Source organism: Macrotis lagotis, chromosome 1 (genome assembly GCF_037893015.1).
Source record: "Macrotis lagotis isolate mMagLag1 chromosome 1, bilby.v1.9.chrom.fasta, whole genome shotgun sequence".
Lineage (NCBI taxonomy): Eukaryota > Metazoa > Chordata > Mammalia > Peramelemorphia > Peramelidae > Macrotis > Macrotis lagotis.
The window spans coordinates 417,716,814-417,736,755 of NC_133658.1; the positions used below are offsets into that span (position 1 = coordinate 417,716,814).

Here is a 19,942-nt window from a genome sequence, read left to right on the forward strand (position 1 = left end):
CTTTTTACATCCTTAAACTTACTTTTAATATGCATTATATGTGACATGATTTCAAAAAAATGGTGCTTATTTTAAAATCTTTATTTTGAATTCACAATTTTTACATCAGATATTAAGTATACTTTTGAAGAAAAGTCAATTTTTCTCAGTGTAACCTTGATTAGAACCCTTAGACTTTTTTAAAGAGACTTTTTTCTTAATCATTTTTCCAGCCTATTAATCAATCAATCAACAAGTGTTTATTAAGCCTATACAATGTGCCAGTCAGATTCCAAGATTACAAAGAAAATGAAACAATTGCTACCCTGGAGTAACTTGCCTTCTATAAGAGGAGCCAAGCATATAAATATATATAAAATATGTGTAAAATGAATACAAGATAATCTTGACTAGGAGAAACTAGCAGCAGAGAGGATAACCTAAGGTATTATGTAGCAAATGGTGCTTGATCTGAACTTTGAAGAAAAATAAGGAAACTAAGAGATAAATATGAGGAGAGAATTCCTTCCAGGCAATGCTGAGGCAGCTAGTGGCATAGATATTGACTTTATCATCTAATTTAATATTTCTATAAAGAACATTCAGACAAAGCCTCCTCAGCAGCAGGAGCTAGAAGGCCTCTAGTCATTGTGACCAATGGGAAGCGAAATTTCAACTTGAAAATGCTAGAGAAATGTAAATGATTAGAAGCATATACTTAGAATTTCTGAGTTACAAAATATTTTATAGCTATTGAGTATTTTTATATTTTTAAATTTTACTTTTTCCTTTAACAAAAATCCAACTTCTCTCCCTCCCTCATGTTCTACCTCTATTGAAAAGGAAGTAAATAAAAACACTTTTGTAGGCAAATGAAAGTACATTGAGGAAATTTCTGACTTTGGTAGTTCAAATGGTGAGAAAAGGAATTTTTTTTGGAATTTTTTTTTTTGCTGCCATTAAATAGCAGATGCTAGAGACAGTTTTGACACTGACATTTGAAGTGGGCAACAAGTCTCTTGAAGAAGGGAAAAGTTGTATAGTTCAATGGAAAGTAGCCAAAAGACCCAGACTTGAATTCTCTGGGCCACAGCTGCTTCCTCATTGGTAAAATAGAGATACTTTCTGTGACCTACTTCCAAGAGCTGTTGTGGGGAAAGTGCCTTATAACTTGGAAAGTGATTTGCTGGAGTTTGACCTTTTATTGTTCCAGACACTGTGCTAAGGGTTTGATATTTATTGTCTCATTTGATCCTTACAACAATGCTGTGAGGTAGGTGATATTATTGACCCCATTTTACAGATTAGGAAACTGAGGCAAAAGAGGGTAAGTGACTTGATCAGGATCACAGTTAAGGAGTGTGTGAGGGGCAGCTAGGAGGCACAATGATAGAGCGTGACTTTAAATCCAGCCTCAGACACTTATTACTTATTACTTGTAGCCTTGAGCAAGTCCCTTAACCCCATTGCCTTGCAAAAAACAAACCAAAAAAGTGAACTCAAGACTTCCTGACTCCAGACCTGTCACTCTATCCACTATATCCCAAATTACCTGAAATAATAGGTTTAGAGCTTGAAAGAACCTTAAAATGATATTTTAACTCATCAATAATTATTAAGTACCTACATATATGAGGCCCTGTGCTCAGGAATACAAAGATGGAAAATGACATCTCTGCTTTTGAGGAGATTATATACTTCAGGATGGGGGGAGATGACATGTACACACTTTAGTGTGATATAGAATTAGAGCATGATATAGGTGGAGGAATGGGATCAATAGATGAAAATTGTATAAGAATAATTTAGAATTGAGCCAAAAAAACAAGAGCAAAAACCATCTTCCCAAAAATTAGAGTTATATTAAAGTAAAATGGTCATCCTTGGTAAGTAGTGAGTTCACTGTCATCCTTATGTTCACTTTTTTACATTACTGGGGGGAATCCTTGTCTTTGCATAGGTTATCCTAGATGGGCTCCAAAGCTCCTTCTAGATCTGAGATTCTGTGATTCTGAGAGGTCCAGCATAAGTGCTATAAGAAAATTTATCAAGAGAATAATTCAATTTCAGCTAAGGTAATCAGTAAATACTTTCTAAAGAAGATGTCACTTGAATGGATCCTTGAAGAAAGGGCAGGATTGGAGAAGGAAGATTGTTTAATGGGAAGGACTGAAGAAAGGAGACTCTAAATTCAGAGCTGACCATTCATTCAACATACATTTATTAATGTCTTCTATGTGGGAGGCACTATACTTCTATATGGCAAGCACCAGAGATACAAAGTAAAAAAAGGGAAATGTTCCAACTTGTAAGATACTTATTTTCATTTGAAGAGAAACAAAATAATATATAGCAGTAAAGTTAAAATAAAATAATATATAGCATAATAAGAGGAGAATACTAGCAACTATGGAAATCAGAGGAGACTTCCTTTACAAGGCAGCACTAGAAGTGACCTTTGAAGGATTCTAAAGATTCGCTAATTCAGGAGTTCTTGATCTTTTTTTATGTCATGGAAACCTATGTCAGACAAGTAAATTTTACAGCCCTCAGAATAATGCTTTTAAGTGTACAAAACACAAAGGATTACAAAAGAGACTAATTTATTGAAATAAATTTGTCAAAGTATTAAGGAAAAAGCTCATGAACCCCCGATTATGATCCCTGGATGACATGGAGTCCAATTAGAAGGTTGCTGGAATTGTCTAGATGAGAGAAGATAAGAAGTGATGGAATTATGATTAGAGAGGAAGGGGTAGTGAAAGAGTTTGTAAAAGTAGAATACTTTGAATTTGTTAGCTGATTTTACATAAAGAGATAAGGTTGAGTCACAGTTGGCCACAGCATTTCAAGTTTGAGTGATAGAGAGATTCTAAGTCCTATTAACAGAAACACAGAACTTTGGTGAATGAACAGTTTTAGGAAATACATTTATACACACATTGAGTATGAGATGCTTGCTAGACATCATTGACAATACCTGGTAAAGAGTTGGAGTTGTCCAGGAAAGAGATTATATTTGGTAATCACATGCATAGAGGTCATAACTGAGTTAATGGAAACAGTTAAGGATACTAAGGAAGGGGTGGCTAGGTGGCACAGTGGATAGAGCACTGGCCCTGGAATCAGGAGTACCTGAGTTTAAATCCAGCCTCAGACACTTAATAATTCCCAGCTGTGTGGTCTTGGGCAAGCCAACCCCATTTGCCTTGCCAAAAAAAAAACCTAAAAAAAAGAATACTAAGAAAGAAACTATCAAGAGAAAACAGAAAGCCAAGAACAAAGCCATGGTGGATACCCATGCTTGGAGGGTGAAAGGAGACTAAAAAAACAAACAAACAAACAAAACCAGCAAAGAATCTTTAGTAGTACCAACCATAAATAGAAGGAAAGCCTCAAACTTTTAAAGTAGTAAGCTAGAGAACTCCTTCTACAGGTGAAAGTGAAGATGAAATACAGAGGAAGGCTCAGTGACTTGTCTAAGGACACACAAGTAGCAGATTCAAGATTTGAATTCAAGTGTCCTGATATACAAATACCAGTTCTTCCTGACTCAGTGTCTGATGCTGAATTAAACCTGTGTATTTTAAGTCCTTAAGTCTATTTTGAGAAAATGCCTAGAAATGCAAGCAAAACATTTAAGTGCCTATTAGAGCAATTCCCTATCTCCATTTCCACCTTAGATAATCCTAAGGCATTTCCTTTTCCCTCTTAATGTTAATGCCTTCTATCTGTTGATTGTCTCCAATATATCTTGTTTGTATGTAGTTAGCTTACTGTCTCTTTCATTAAGCCATGAACTCCTTGAGAACAAGGACTGCATTTCTTTTCTTGTCCCTACCCCCCCCTTTTTTTTAATAAATTCAATCCTTGGCACAGTATCTGTCATGATGTTATTGTTTAGTTGTTTCAGTAGTATTTGACTGTGGTGCCATCTGGAGTTTTCTTGGCAGAGTTACTGAAGTGGTTTGCCATATTCTTCTCTAACTCATTTTACAGGTGAGGAAACTGAGGCAAACAGGTTAAGTGACTTGCCCAGGGTCAAACAAGTCAGTGCCTGAGACATCATTTAAATTCAGAAAAATATGTCTTCTGGACTTCATACCCTGCACTCATTCACTTTGCCACCTATCTGTCCCACCTGACAATACTAGATGTTTAATAAATATTTGTTCTCTTGATTTTAAGCCTTTCCTGCTCTACCATCCTCTCTCTCCCTCTTCTGATTTTCAGATTTTTATACTTATCTAAGATGTTGTACCCTATCCATTGGATGAAAGATTCTGGAGGGCAAGGATTATATTTTATTTTGGTATCTCTAGTATTTAGTCAGTAGTTGTACTATTAATTTTCACTTATTAGTTACTCATATACTTATCCTATGCACCTATCATTTATCTATTTATTCATCAATTTCTCTTTATTATCTGTCTATGTACATATGTATGTATGTGTATATATGTATGTATGTATATATGTATGTATATATGTATGTATTTCTCTGTCTATATCTATGTTGGCAGTTATGTGGCACAGTAGATTAAATACTGAGCCGAGAGTCAGGAAGACCTAAGTTCAAATCTACTCTCAGACATTTATTAGCTATGTGACCCTTAGCAAGTGACTTAACCTGTTTACCTCATCTGTAAAATAAGCTGGAGAAGGAAATAGCAAACCTTTCCAGAATCTTGCAAAGAAAACCCCAGTTGTAATTGTGAAAAGTCAGACACAGGGAATAAAATAAAATGTAAAAAAAAAAAAGAGGCTTATCTATCTTTACCTATCTACCTACCTACCTACCTACCTATCTATCTAGTGAAGTCTATAATCTACCCCCCCACAAATGGCCTCCTTTACAAATCTGGTAAAAACCATGAGCCCCTTCTCAGAATGATGTTTTTTTTAATGCATAAAATAAAATTACAAGGGAAACCAATTCTATTGAAATGTAGTTGTTAGAATATTTTTTTTAATTCAGAGACTTCATATTAAGAACAACTGATTTAGTACAATCTGTTCAGTTTTGGTAGAAAGAAGCCCAAAAAAGAGAAAATGCCTTTACCCCAAGTGATAAAACTAGGTAGTGATTGAGGTGAAATTAGAACTCAGGTTCCCTGACCAATATTTGATTCTCACAAGTTTCAAGAGAATGAAATGGTGTTGTCAGGACAGGGAAAAACGTTTTCCCTACCCTCCACCCCCTCTACATTTCACATTCTCAGAAAAAACAACCACAATTAGGGTTAAGATTTCAAAAATTTCAAATGGCTTGTCTTTCTCAAATATATAATACACCCTTGTGAAAAACCTACTGTCTCCAAAAACATAGATAAATTACCCAAGTGCAGGCATCACTGAGGGTCATTTTTTTTATTATTTTCATTTCATTTTTTAATTACAAGCAAAAACAGTTTTCAATATTCATCTTTTTGAGTTCTATAGAGAGTCCCCCTTCCCATGACAACAAATAAGCTCACATAGGTTATCCATGTGTAATCTAGGTTACCATATTTCCATATTTGTCATGTTGTGAAAGAAGTTTCAGAACTAAAGGCAGAAAACCATGAAAAAAGAAAAAAATAAGGGTTTTTTTTGTTTTTTAAAAATGAAAATAGTATGCTTTCATCTGCATTCAGACTTCACAGTTTTTTATCATGAAGGGGATGCCATTTTCCATCACAAGTCTTTTAGAATTATCTTTGATCATTGAACTTCTGGAAGAAACTAACCTTATAATAATCGATTATCACAAAATTTTGCTGTTAATGTATACATTGTTCCCCTGATTCTACTCACTTCACTCAGCATCAATTCACACAGGTCTTTCCAGGTTTCTCTGAAATTCACCAGCTATCATTTTTTACAGAACAACAGTACTCCATTAAATTCATATATCACAGTGTGTTCAGCCATTCCCCAATTGATGGGCATTCCCTCAATTCCTAATTCTTGCCCCTATAAAAAAAGAGCTGGTATACATACATACATGCATATATGTATGTGTTATACATGTCAGCTTTCCCCCTTTTATTATCTCTTTGTGATTCAAACCTAGTAATAGTATTGCTAGATCCAAAGTCTGCACAGTTTTATTGTCCTTTGGGCATAGTTCCAAATTGGTCTACAGAATGGTTGGATTAGTTCACAACTTCCCTAACAATGCATTAATATCCCAGTTTTCCTACACTCCCTCTAACACTGATAATTTTTCTTTTCTGTTATTTAGCCAATCTGATAGATGTGAGGTGGTACCTCAGAGTTGTTTTGATTTTCATTTCTCTAATCAATAATCATTTAGAACATTTTTATATGACTACAGATAAGATTTAATTTCTTTTATCATTTGGGGAATGACTTGTATTTTTATAAATTTAGCTCAGTTCTCTATATATTTAGAAATGAGTCCTTTATCAGAAACACTAGCTATGAAAACTGTTTTCTAGTTTTCTGCATTCCTTCTGATCTTGTTTGCATTGGTTTTATTTGTATAAAAACTTTTTAATGTAATGCAATCAAAATTATCCATTCACATTTGTTTTCTATATATTGTTTAAGCATAAACTCTCCCAACATCTGACAAATAAACTATTCCTTGTTCTCCTAATTGACTAGGTCTAAATCCTGTACCCATTTTGACCTTATCTTAGTATAGGATGTTAGATATGAGTCTATGCCTAGTTTCTATCATACTATTTTCCAGATGTCCCAGTAATTTTTGTCAAATAGTGAGTACTGGAGTCTTTGGTTTATCAAACAGTAGATTACTCATTTACTTCTACTTCTTTTGCACCTAATCTATTCCACTGATCCACCACTCTATTTCTTAGCCAGTGCCAGACAGTTTTGCTAACTGCTGCTTTATATATTGTTTAGATCTGGTATGGCATTGCTTTACATTTTTTTCATTAATTCCCTTGATATTCTGGAACTTTTGTTCCTCCAGATGAATTTTGTAACTATTTTTTCTAGCTCTATAAAATAATTTTTGAAGTTTTATTGATATGGCACTGAACAAATAATTTAATTTAGTAAAATTGTAATTTTTATTATATTAGACTACTCTTGAACAATTGACATTTTTCCAGTTGCTTAGATCTTTCTTTATTTTTGTGAAGAGCATTTTGCTATTGTGTTCATATAGTTTCTGAAGGGAAATGAGCATGAGGATGATGCCTGGAAATAGACAGCATGGTGAGGAGATGGATCAAGAAGACAAAATGGCCTCTATGGTCCCTTTGAAATTCTGAGATTCTTTTAGCTTGTGAGACACCATAGACAAAATACTGATACTTGCCCATTTACAGATGAGCCTTTCTGAAGTGAGCACTTCAGACTCATTTAAGACTGAACAAAATGAACAAATCTCTGTTTTACCTGTCTGTTTTTGTGGTTCAAATCATGAAAGAACCCTGGCTTTAAGGAAAGAAGACCTTAATTTGAGTGCTAGGTCTGCCACTTATTAAAAATGAAACCATTGCTAAGTTATTTGACCTCTATGAACCTTAGTTTCCATTCATTTAAAACAGTAATGTTATAAAATGGGAGCAGTACTCATCTCACAATGTGTTTTTACATGTATATATATGTTGAGTTCTTTTATAAACTATAGCCACTAAGTATTATGTAAATGTCAGATATTATTATCATCAAGATAATATCACTGTCGTGGAGTGGAACTCACTCCCTGCCAAGATAAATTCAGAAATTATATGAAGAAGTTTTCTGTATCATCAGGCCTAAACCTGATTTTCTGTAACTTCTATCCATCTCTCCAAGTTCTTCCCTCTAAGGCCACGTAAAACAAGACTAATCCTCTTCTACATATCAATCTTTCAAATACTTAGACAATTATCTTGAGCCTGCCTAGAATATTCTCTTCACCAGCTAAACACCTTCAGTTTCTTCAGCAGATCCTCAAATGGCAGGACTGTGATGCCCTTCAACTTTCTGTTTCCTCTCCCTTGAATACTTTCAAATTTATACACGTCCTTTCTAAGAGGTAACATCCACAATTGATTGCAATAATCCCAATGAGCTACATAAAATCATCAAAGATGATTTTAATTTTTGATGAAGTGGAGAAACATCCATTCCATATGTACAGGTAGAAATTGCATAGGTAGGAATAATTTGTCTGAGAAAAAAAGGCAGCACAAACTAAAATTAAGAGTCAATAATGTGACATGACGACCAGGAAAAAAAAAACACTAATTTAACCTTGGATTGCATTGATAGAGATATAGTTTCTAGAAATAAGTTGATAGGCTCTCTGTACTCTTTGTACAATTGTGTGGGGTTCTGGGTGCCATAGTTTACTAGAATCATTATGCTGGAGGTTGTTCAGAGGAGCATACAGAATAGTGAAAGATCTTCATTCCCTGGCCTCAGAAATTAGGTAGAAGGAACTGGAGGGTGTTTAACTTAAAGATGAGATGACTTTTGGAGGACATGTCTTTGTAACAAGGAATTATATATGCTTTAGTTGACCCCATGGAAGCAAATCAGGAAAAGTTGCAAAAAAGACAAATTTAGACTTGATGACAGGAAAAACTTCCTGGTTACTAGAGATTTCTGAATGCAGACTGGAAGTCTTGAGAAGTAGTGGTGGAAGGTTCTTATAGGAGGTTCTTAAGAATTAGATGACTAAGACCTATCTTGTGTGTCATAGTGAAGATTTCTTCTGAGAATAGACTGAAGTAGATCAGTGCTGAAGTCCCTTCCAACTCTAATATTCTTTCACCAACTGTCATTCTGGGTGTGAAGTAATTTAGTCTTCCCTGCTAAACCTTTCTTTTATGGACTTCCTTCCCTGAAAATGTTTGGCTAAAGTCAGAGTAAGCTGGAAATAGTAAGTTCCTTATCTCTGGAGGTCTTTAAGCCATAAACAGGATTAATGAATCTAGTACCAATTGGACTAAATGGTCTCTGGACTGTCGACTCTAAAATGCTATGAAAGAACAGTCAGGAGATCTAGATTTAAATTCTGATTATGGTAATCACAATATATATGGTCATGAGTTCTTTGTTCTTTCATTTATAATATTGATTAATAGATTGTTATGTTATGAAAAAACAATTAATAAAACTTTAGGTATAATAAAAATATGAGTATGTTATTTTATTTTATATTCATAATTATATTGTTCTTTTATTTTTCTGAGTCTTATGATACTTTCTGGTAAGCAAACTTTTAAAAACTGGAAATTTTGTTCCTTCTCCAGTTGTGCTTGCTCACTTAGAATTTAAAGTTTGATTTGTATATTGAAATGATCTTTTATATAGGTTAGGAAGCTGAGACAGAGAAGGGTAAGTGATTTTCTCATAATCAGGTTGACAGTTAAATGCTAATAATCATAGTAATTAATATCTTATATTTATAAGTGGTAGATCCAATACTTGAACCCTGTCCTGCCTCTAAATGATCAAATAACTAATATTATTAATTGTTATGTTCAAAAGAACATACCACTTTATTATGCCATTGTACTTTGTGCACACTATCTCATTCACTCCTTATAATATCCTGTAGAATAAATGAGGAAATGGGAACCACAAAAGTGAAATGATTTATCCAAAGTCACACAACTACTGAAATGTAGAGCCAGGGCTCAAATTAGGTCTTCTCTAAATCAAATGCTTTTTCTCTGCTTCATCCATTTGGATGTTTTTTTGTGTCATGGCACACATATTTTAGAAGTTATAACAAAATATGTCCATCTGATTAAAGATTCCTTCTTTTTCCTGATAATATACTGCCTGTTTGAAAGCAGTTTATTTCCTTTCTTGGGTCAGGCTTTAAAAATCAAATACAAAAATCACAATACTAGAAATCAAAATACTTATAATCAAATGTAGTCTTTGACATTTACCTGTAAGACTTTGGGCAAGTTACTTCCCTTAGGTCTTCAAATGAGAGTCTGGGCTATAACATTCCCAAGTAACAATCTGTGACTGAGAATACTCACCCTCCTTTTTTTCCTTCTGAGTGGTACACTTTTAGTTACACTGGATGATCAGCCATGAAAAACTTGCTAACTACATCAAAGATTTTATTTCCTTGTCTTGCCCCTCAAACCAATCTTCTTCTAAATTTCTAACATTTCTGTCAAGGATACCAATATCCTACCAATTTCATATAACTAGGTATTATCCTCATTTCTGCACTCATCTCACATAGTCAAGCAGTTTCCAAATCCTGCCAATTCTATCTCCCCCAAAACTCCCACATCTGCCCCTTTCTCTCTACCTACACAGTAATCCTAGTTCAGCTTCTCATCATCTTTCATCTGGTAGACTGCAGCAGTCTTTCTCCCCTCTCCAATTCAACAGCCTCACACCTGTCAAAGTGATTTCCTTAAAGCCCACAACTGATCATGTGTCTAACCTACTCAATAGACCCTAATAGCACTCAATTAATGCTAGACTTTCTATTTAACATTCATAGTCCTTTTTATCTTGGGCTCAGGCTAGCTTTCAAATTTTATTATTTATTATTATATTTCCTGCATTCCACAATTTAACCAAACTTGCCTTCTTAGTGCTCTTCACACATTAAATATACAATTAAAGCAACTGAAAATAAATAGGAAATTTTTAATCAAAATTTTGTTTTATTTTTCCAATTATATGCAATGGTAGTTTTTCAATATCCATCCATTCACAAATTTATGAGTTCCACATTTTTCTATGACCTTTCCTTCCCTCCCCTTCCCCATGGTGGCAGTCTAGTAAAAGTTGTCCATGTACAATGAATAGGGAATTAAAGTATGATACCATCCATTAAGTATAAACATGTAAAAAAAGCAAAATGGATTTATAATTGAACATATTTTATTGAGTTGCAAAAACAATTCAGTTTTTGTTAGTTTTGTATTGTATTATGGTGAATATCTATACATAGATACACGGCTCCTTCTGAAAAGCTGTCACATTAATTGACTCTGATAACCTGTTATTTGATTATTACTTTTCATTGAAAGATATCTGTTTCTTTAAAAAGCAATTCAACTGTTTGACTAACTATATGATTAAATTAACTGAATAATTAATTACTAAAAATAGTTATTTGCAAGCTCTTCCTATGTCCCAACATACACACAGTGATTTTTCAAAAAAAGTGAAGCATATTCAATCATAGTACTCTCACTGAAAACATTACTTTTTATAGCCATTGTTAAAAAATATTTTAGTGAAAGTAATACTTTTGTACCATTAACACAATAAAATAAAAATGTTATACATTTCATCTTTATCTCATCCTTTTAAATATCTATTTCATGTATATTTTATAATTTATACATTATAGTCATATACATATTATAAATATATATATAATTTATAAAAAAGTATACATATTGGAGAAAGTGACCAAAATTTTTTTTCACTGATAAGGGGCATGATAAATTTTAGAAACCACTAGACTATATGACCTTTAAAGTCATCAATAACTCTAAGTCCTTTTGTTTATTTTACAACATAAATCAGTCCCTTCTATTAAGAAAGGCATATTGTCTTCAATAGATCTACCATAGAGGTGGCTAGGTGGCACAGTGGATAGAGCACCAGCTCTGGAGTCAAGAGTACCTGAGTTCAAATCCGGCCTCAGACACTTAATAATTACCTAGCTGTGTGGCCTTGGGCAAGTCACTTAACCCCATTGCCTTGCAAAAAAACCCCAAAAATAAATCTACCATAATTTGCCCTTCATAGACCACATCAGTTCTGGACACCACATTTAGAAAATTAGAATATATTTGGAGAAGGGTAACTAGAATGATAAGAGGACTGGAGAACATGCCATGAAATAACTGGTTGAAAGAAATAGAAATGTTTATCCTAGAGAAGATAAAATTTAGTAAGATATGATGGCAGTCTTCAAGTCTACAAAAGAGGATGAAATACACTGTCTTTGCCTCCAGTGGCAAAAGCTTGGAACAGTGGACAGAGAGACATTTAAGTGTCATGCAAAGATTAATTTCCTAACCATTAAAGATATCTCAAAGTGTATTGGGATAATTCCAAAGGAAGTAGATTCTCCCACGTTGCAGGTAATAATATCATAGATTTGGACTGTAGAGACCAACTAATCCAGCTCCAAATCATTTTAAAAAGGAAGGAAACGGAATTCAGGGAAAGTTAAATGACTTATCCAAGGTCACACACCCCCATTATATCACATTCCTCTCAAACAGAGTATTGATTAAACTAGGTTTCTTTCAGATTAAGAATTCTATATTTTTTGCTGATTTTTGCTATGGTTTGTTATGCTGAAGAATCTTAATTATTATGCAGTATGACTTTTTAAACTGTCAAATGTTAGATTTCTTGTGACAAGGCAACAAAGGGCAAATTGTTTTATGTCTAGTGTTGGATTCAACTGTACTCTTGAATAAGTGTAAATATATCCTGAGGCAGCTCTCAGAGATATGCTTATTAGGTCAAGACTGGTAAAGAATTTCTGAACCATACCTATTCAATGTCAAGAGGCAACATTGTGGAGATGACGGAACACAAAGAATTAGTGATTAAAAAAATAAACCAAATTCCAATCCTTCTACCTTTTGGTACTTCCTTTTTTTTCATTTTTTAAAAAAATATTTATTTATTTACATATTACTACAATAGTCTTGTTATAAAAGTAAGCATAATCCCCCTCCCCCACAAAGATTGAGAAACCACATGAAAAATAAAGTGAGAGAAAAAGAAAATATATATATTTCAGTCTATGTTAAGATACCATTAGCTCTGTCTCTGGGATGGATCACATTCTTTATCATAAGTCCATTACAGAAGTTGCTTCAGTATTTTTGTCCATACTTGCCATTGCTAACTGTACATCCCTCCATCTATTCCTCTTTACTCTCATTTATTTTATTCTCTCTCTCCTTTCACTTTGTTCTTCCTCAAAAATGTGTTGTGGGGCAGCTGCTGACCCTGGTGGACAAAGCACAAGCCCTGGAGTCAGGAAGACTAGAGCCCAAATCTGACCCGGATACAGAACAACCACCTAGCCATGCAACCCCTGGGAAGTCACCCAATCCCACCACCTTTCAAAAAAAAGGGAAAAAAGTGTTATATCAGACTACCCTCTCCCACAATCTTCCTTCTCCTCTATCACCCCCTTCTTTCCCCATCCCTTACTCCCATTCTCTTGCTCTCCTTTTTTCTCTAGGGTATGTTGTTTTCTCTCTGAGTCATTTCTGATGAGAATGAAGGTTCACTTATTCTCCCTCACCTCCCCGCCCCACACTTCCACTCTGTTGTAAAAACTTTTTCTTGACTGTTTTACATGAAATATCTGTCTCCTTTCCCTTTCTCCTGTGCCTTGCCTATATATGCTCCTTCTAACTGCTAATAAATGAAAAGGTTCATATGAGTTATCAGTATCATCTTCCCATGCAGGAATTCATGCAGTTCAACATCATTAAATCCCTCATAATTTGCCTTTCCCATCCACCCTCTCTATGCCTCACCTGAGTCCTGTACTTGAAAATCAAACTTCCTGTTCAGCTGTGGACATTTCAACAGGAAATTTTTAATTTCTCCTATTTCATTGAATGTCCATCTTTTCCTCTGGAAGTGGATGTTCGATTTGATTCTTGGTTGTAATCCAAGTTCTTTTGCCTTCCAGAATATCATATTCCAAGCCCTACAAGCCCTTACTGTAGACACTGCAATGTAATGTAGACATCATAATATAGACCTATGGAATCCTGACTATAGTGCTATAATATTTGAATTGTTTCTTTCTGGCTGCTTGTAATAATTTCTCTGACTTGGGAGTTATAGAATTTGGTTATGATATTCCTGGGAGGAATGTTTTCGGGGGGAGGGATTTCTTTCCAGAGGAGATCAGTGAATTCTTTCAATTTCTGTTTTACCCTCTACTTCTAGGATATCAGGGCAATTTTCCTGGAGAAATTCTTTAAAAATAAAGTCAAGTCTCTTTTCCTGGCCATTACTTTCAGGTAGCCCAATAATTTTGAAATTATCTCTTCTGTATCTGTTTTCAAGATCAGTTGATTTTCCAAGAAGATATTTCACATTTTCTTCTAGTTTTTCATTCTTATGGTTTTGTTTTATTGTTTCTTGATTTCTCACAGTATTAGCTTTTCTTAGCTCCATTCTATATTTGAAGGAATTATTTTCTCCAGAGAGCATTTTTAATCTTCTTTTCCATCTGGTTATTTCTGCTTTTTAAGGCATTCTTCTCCTCATTGATCTTTTTTGGTCAATTTTGAGCTGTTTTTTTTTTCCATTTGACCTAAATTGGCTTTTAATATGTTGTTTTCTTTGGTATTTTTTTTGTATCTCACCAAATTGCTGACTTGGTTTTCATGATTTTCCTGCATCGCTCTCATTTCTCTTCCCAATTTTTCCTCTACCTCCCTTACCAAAATCTTGTGCTTGTCATAGCATCACCTCCTTGACGTCATAGTCTTCTTCAAGAATGAAGAACATTATCCTCTTACATACAACCCCCCTTTCTGCTTATACACCCACCACTTTAGTTCAAGCCTTCAGTAACATTCACCCAAACAACTGCTATGATCATCTGGTGTCTCTGATTCAAGTCTGTTCCTACAATAAACCTTAGCACACCTGCTAAAGATATTTCCTTAAGATATTTTCTACTGGAAGCATTTGAAACTAGTAGATTGATTGAATTTCAACACTATTAAAGCTAAAGCAAATCTTGTGTTCTCTCTAATATAGTGAGCCCTGGTATTAGATGGCTACCAGACATCTAAATAGGAGCAAAACAGTCTGTATTAGAAAAAAAGGAGTTAGTTAAAGCTTATATGACAATAAAAATTGGGATTGGGTCCATGAATGACCACTGTACTTCTAGACTAGTAAAGATTAGGCAACTCAATCTCAGAAAAATAAAAACAATTTAAAACACAACCATGATCATGACACTCCTCTATTCAGTGAAGTCTAGTTGCTCCCCATTTCCTCTAGCATTAATTAAAATTTCCCTACTTAATCTTACAACCTGGCACCAACCTATCTTTCCAGCTGGATTACTCTCAATCAAATATTTTTGGGCCAGTCAAACTGGCTTTTCTTCATTTCTCACAAATGGTTCTTCATCTCTCACCTACATATCCTTGTTCTGGTCAACTCACACCCCATCCCCATTCCACATCTAATTCATGGGGTCTCTTACTACATTCAAGACACAATTCATATTCTACATAAAGCTTTTACTGATCTCCAATGCTAATGCTTTGCTAATGCTTTCTCTAACACATTTTGCATTTATTCTCTTTATATTTATACTGTATATATATATATATATGTGTGTGTGTGTGTGTGTGTGTGTATGTGTGTCTGTGTGTGTGTGTGTATGTGTGTGTGTGTGTGTGTGTTATCTCCTACATTAAACTATGGGTTTGGTGGGGAAGATGTTTCTTTTTTATTCCTAATGTGTAGCACAATGCCTGTCTTATAGAGTTTAGTAAATAACTTAGATTGCTTGATATGAATTTATCTAAAAGATCTGATGCTATTTAACAGTGTTATCAATGATTCAGATAAAAGCACCCATAGCAGTCTTACTAAATTTGCAGATGATACAGAATTGGTAAGAAGAACTGAAATCCTGTATGAGAAACATAAGATACAAAAGGATTTCAAGCAGTCCAGAACATTAGATTGAATTTAATCAAAAGAAACCTAATAAAGGATAAATATAAGGCTTTTCCCCTAAGTTCAAAATATTAACTTCATAAATAAAAGATGGGGAGAGGTATGGTTAGTCAAGCAGTTCAAAATAGATACTGAAAGTTCTTAAGGAGTCAAAAGTGTGATATGGTTACCAAAACACTATGATGGTATGGCAGTCTTACTCCTCTACATTGGTCAAATCACATTTTGAATACTTGCATTCAGTTCTGGGTACCAAAGTTAGAAAGAATGGAATGTTTATACTAAAAGATCTTCATGGCAAAGCAATCAGAATGGTGAGACCTTGAACCTATAATTAAGCAGTTACTCTGTGCTAAGCACTAATGCTGAGAACTCAAGTCACCAAGAAATGCAAAAGTATAGTCCCTACCCTAAAGGAATTTACATTCTAATGGGAAGGGATAGATAATACAAAACCAACTATTTTCATACAAGATATAGATGGAAATAATCTGTGGGGAGGGAACAGCAGTGTATGGAATGGGACATGATCCAGTGGTATAAAGTTCCAGCAAAAAAGAGACCAAGGAGGAATAGTCAGAAGTTACCCTTCTGAGCCAGGAAAGTAATGTCATAATCCATAGAAGAGAGACTTTTCCAGGACTAGAACGTGGTCATGTGCATCAAATAAGGCAAATGGAGAAGGTTGAGGACAAAGAAAAGATTATCAGATATGTTGATTAGAGAGTACTGGTAACATTAAAGACTTCAGTTTCAATGATGAGGGCAGAAGGTGTTGAGAAGTAAGAGGAGAGAAAGTAAGGGGTACCTAGTATAGACAGTTTTCTCAAAGAGTTCAACCAAGGGAGTGAAAAAGAATAACTTATGGAGAGTATTGAATCAAGTGAGGACTTTTTAAGGATAAAGGGAATATGAGCATTTTTTAATATTTTATTTTATATAAAATTTTTACCCCAGTTACATGCAAAAGAAAGTTTCAACATTTACTTCCCAAACCTTGAGTTTTAAATTCTCTCCCTTTCTCCCATCCCATTTCCCCCATTGAGAAATCAAGTTACTTGATATGGGTTAAAAATTAGTAGTCTAGGAAATGCATTAGGGGGCGGCTAGGTGGCACAGTGGATAAAGCACCAGCCTTGGAGTCAGGAGTACCTGGGTTCAAATCCGGTCTCAGACGCTTAATAATTACCTAGCTGTGTGGCCTTGGGCAAGCCACTTAACCCTGTTTTCCTTACAAAAAAAACTAAAAAAAAAAAAAGAAATGCATTAGGACAATAGTTACATTGCAAAAGTAAACACAATCCCCTCACCACCACAAAGAAAAAAACTCAAGAAAAATAAAATGAGAAAAAGAAGTATGCTTCAGTCTGTATTCAGACTCCATCAGCTCTTTTTTTTTTTATCATAAGTCCATCAAAGAAATTGCTTCAATATTTTTTCCCACAGTTGCTATTGCTGACTGTAATTTCTTCCATCCTATTACCCTCCAATCCCATTTCTATTCTTTCTCTCCTTTCACCCTGTCCCTCTTCAAAAGTGTGTTGAATCTGACTACCCTCTCCCACAATCCCCCTCTCCTCTGTCATGTACACCTCCCTCCCCCGTCCCCCCTCTACCATCCCTTTTCTCTCCTATTTTCCTCTAAGGTAAGATAGATTTCTATACCCCATTGAGAATGTATGTTATTTCCCCTCTGAACCTCTTCCTATGAGAGTAAAAGCTTACAAAATGAGCATTTTTATAAGCAGCAGAGAAGAGAACCAATAGATTAGGAAAAAGTAAAAATTAGAAATGGAAATAGTAGGGGCAACTTGATGGTAAATAAATGATAAAATTGGACAAAAGATACATGTCAAGGGGTTTGTCTTGGAAAGGAAAAGTGCTACTTAATTGTGCTAGGCAAGGGTGAAGGGGAAGATAGTGGGGCATGGGAAATGTTTGAGTGATGGAACATGAGGATGAAGACTGAAGAGGTTTTGTGACAAATGACCACAATTTGCTAGAGGTTTTTAGCTGAGAGAATGAAAATAAGAAATGCCTAGGGATCCATGGGGAGGAATGAAAAAGTTTATAATATTCATTGTGGTAAATGGGACATTGAATCAATTAGGGAGGTATTATTTCCCTGTTGAAGTTAGTGAACATTTGAGATTATGTAATATCAATTTATAATGGAACCATTTAGTATGATTTTCAATAACACTTGAAGAAGAGAAAATGAGCAAACAGTGGGAGTAATCCAAGATTGAGATTTGATAATGTGTGATTTATGATAGAATGAGAGGGTGAGAAATTCTTAGAGGACAAGATATTATAGAGTTGAGTAGATTCACCAAGGAATTGAGATAAGGAAAGGAGGGGAACATAGCCACAGCCAGGTTGATAGTCTTGTCCTTTGAAGATCAGGTAAAGGATCTAGTAGTATTTAGTTTGGTAAAGAAAAGATTCATGGGAGAAATAATTGTTCTCCATTTGAGGGTTTGTCATGCCCCATTCCTTATTAGGGGATGGGTGGAGCAAATGAGTTCAATATGGGACAAGTTGAGGTTGTTATGTCAATTGAAACATCCCAGTAGAAATCCCCAGTTAGTAGAAGTGTGGGACAGGTGTTTGAGGAGGGATCAGCACTAATGATTGAGATATGGGAGTGCCCTGAATAAAAACCTTCACTGGAACTGTCAGAGTCAATGTGATTGTCAATGGGGAAAGTATAAATAGGCAGAGAAGAGAACTGAAGTCATCCTTTGGTGGAAGTCAGAAATGCTCACATTTTGAAAAAGGGGAAGAAGAAAAGAAGAAAACTCAGTGCCCTTGCCTTTGTAGTAGGTTCTTTCTAGCTCCTTAGCAATGATTGGAAAAGAGGAAAGGCCTTCAGTGATACATTAAGGAACCTGGTTTTTAGCTTTTGCACTGTGTATCAGTGTATCATCACTCAACCTCTCCTTTCTCCACACCTGACTTATACTATACTTGTAAGTCCTTAAAACTTGTGGAAGGGTATTTTGTGTCTCTTTCTGCTTGCTTTAACTTCATTAGTGATTGTTTAGGATAGGTTCATACACTCAAGAATGTTTAGAATTGAAAGGAAAGTTCTTTCAAATCTTGTTGTGGCTTAGATAACTTGGGAACTCTGATTCTAGAGTAGGGTTTTTAACCAGGTGAATGGATTTCATAGGGTCAATGAACTTGAATGGGGGAGAAAAATCACTAACCTTTGGTTTCCTTTCTATTCTATATTTTTATTTAATGCAATTAAAACCATCTTTCTGAGTATGGACCCATCATCTTCACCAGACTATGAGAGGGTCAACCATGCCCCAAAAGGTTAAGAACATCTGATCTCACATGACAATCCTTCAAATACAATAATGATGATGATGATGATGATAGTGTTGATGATAACTAATATTAACCTAACAGTTTAAAGCTTGCAAATACTTTACCTATATTGTCTCATTTGATGCTTATAAAACAACTCTGCATCTATTAACTAGAAGCAATTATCCCCAATTTTAGATGAGTGAATTGAGACTGAGTAAATTTAAGTAATTTGTCCAGGGTCACACTGTTAGTAGGTGTCTGAGGAAAGATCTGAATTCAGGTCTTTTGGAGTCTTAAACTCCACATAATATTCATTATGCCAGCTCATTTATTTTAGCAAAGATAAGTTATCAGATTAACTGTTATCTTTTAGAGAACAGAATCTTGGGACATAGGGATATCAACCTAGTGTTCCATCTTGCAAATGAGGAAATTAGACCAGATGACTTCTGTTTCCTTCCCACTCAAAAGTACTATGTATGATTTCATGGATGTGGTTGACTCTGGGAAGAATTAGGAAGCAGGCACATTGCATAATCAGTGCTCTTCCCATCACTATCCAGGTGCCCATGATCCTGGTTGCCCAGGAATACCCATCCAGGACTTTTCTTTTTGGAGAACATATCAAACATTTCCCTATCTCTCCTTCCAATTGAAGTTTATCTTGGGAAGTTTATATTTATTTGGAGATAAATGGTGTTTTGGAGGCATATAAGTGCCATAATGAATAGTACTCAATTTGGAGTCAAGTCTAATCCCACCTCAGATGCTTAGTAACTGTGTGACTTTGGATAAGTCACTTAACTTGTCTCACCTTCAGTTTTCTCATCTGTAAAATGAAGATAACAATAACACCTATCTCAAAGGATTGTTGTGAGGCTCAAATGGAATATTTGTGGACAGAACCTTGCAAAACTTAAAGTACTAAATAAATATTAGTTATTAAGATGATTGTATTTATTATAGTACATTTCCATTTTCTAGATAA

General features: G+C 34.8%; 1 protein-coding gene across 2 annotated transcripts in view; it reads left to right on the forward strand.

Moving 5' to 3' along the window:
* C1H14orf132 (chromosome 1 C14orf132 homolog) overlaps positions 1-19,942 on the forward strand; it is a 56,543-nt gene that overhangs the window by 24,574 nt on the left and 12,027 nt on the right. The window lies entirely within an intron of this gene.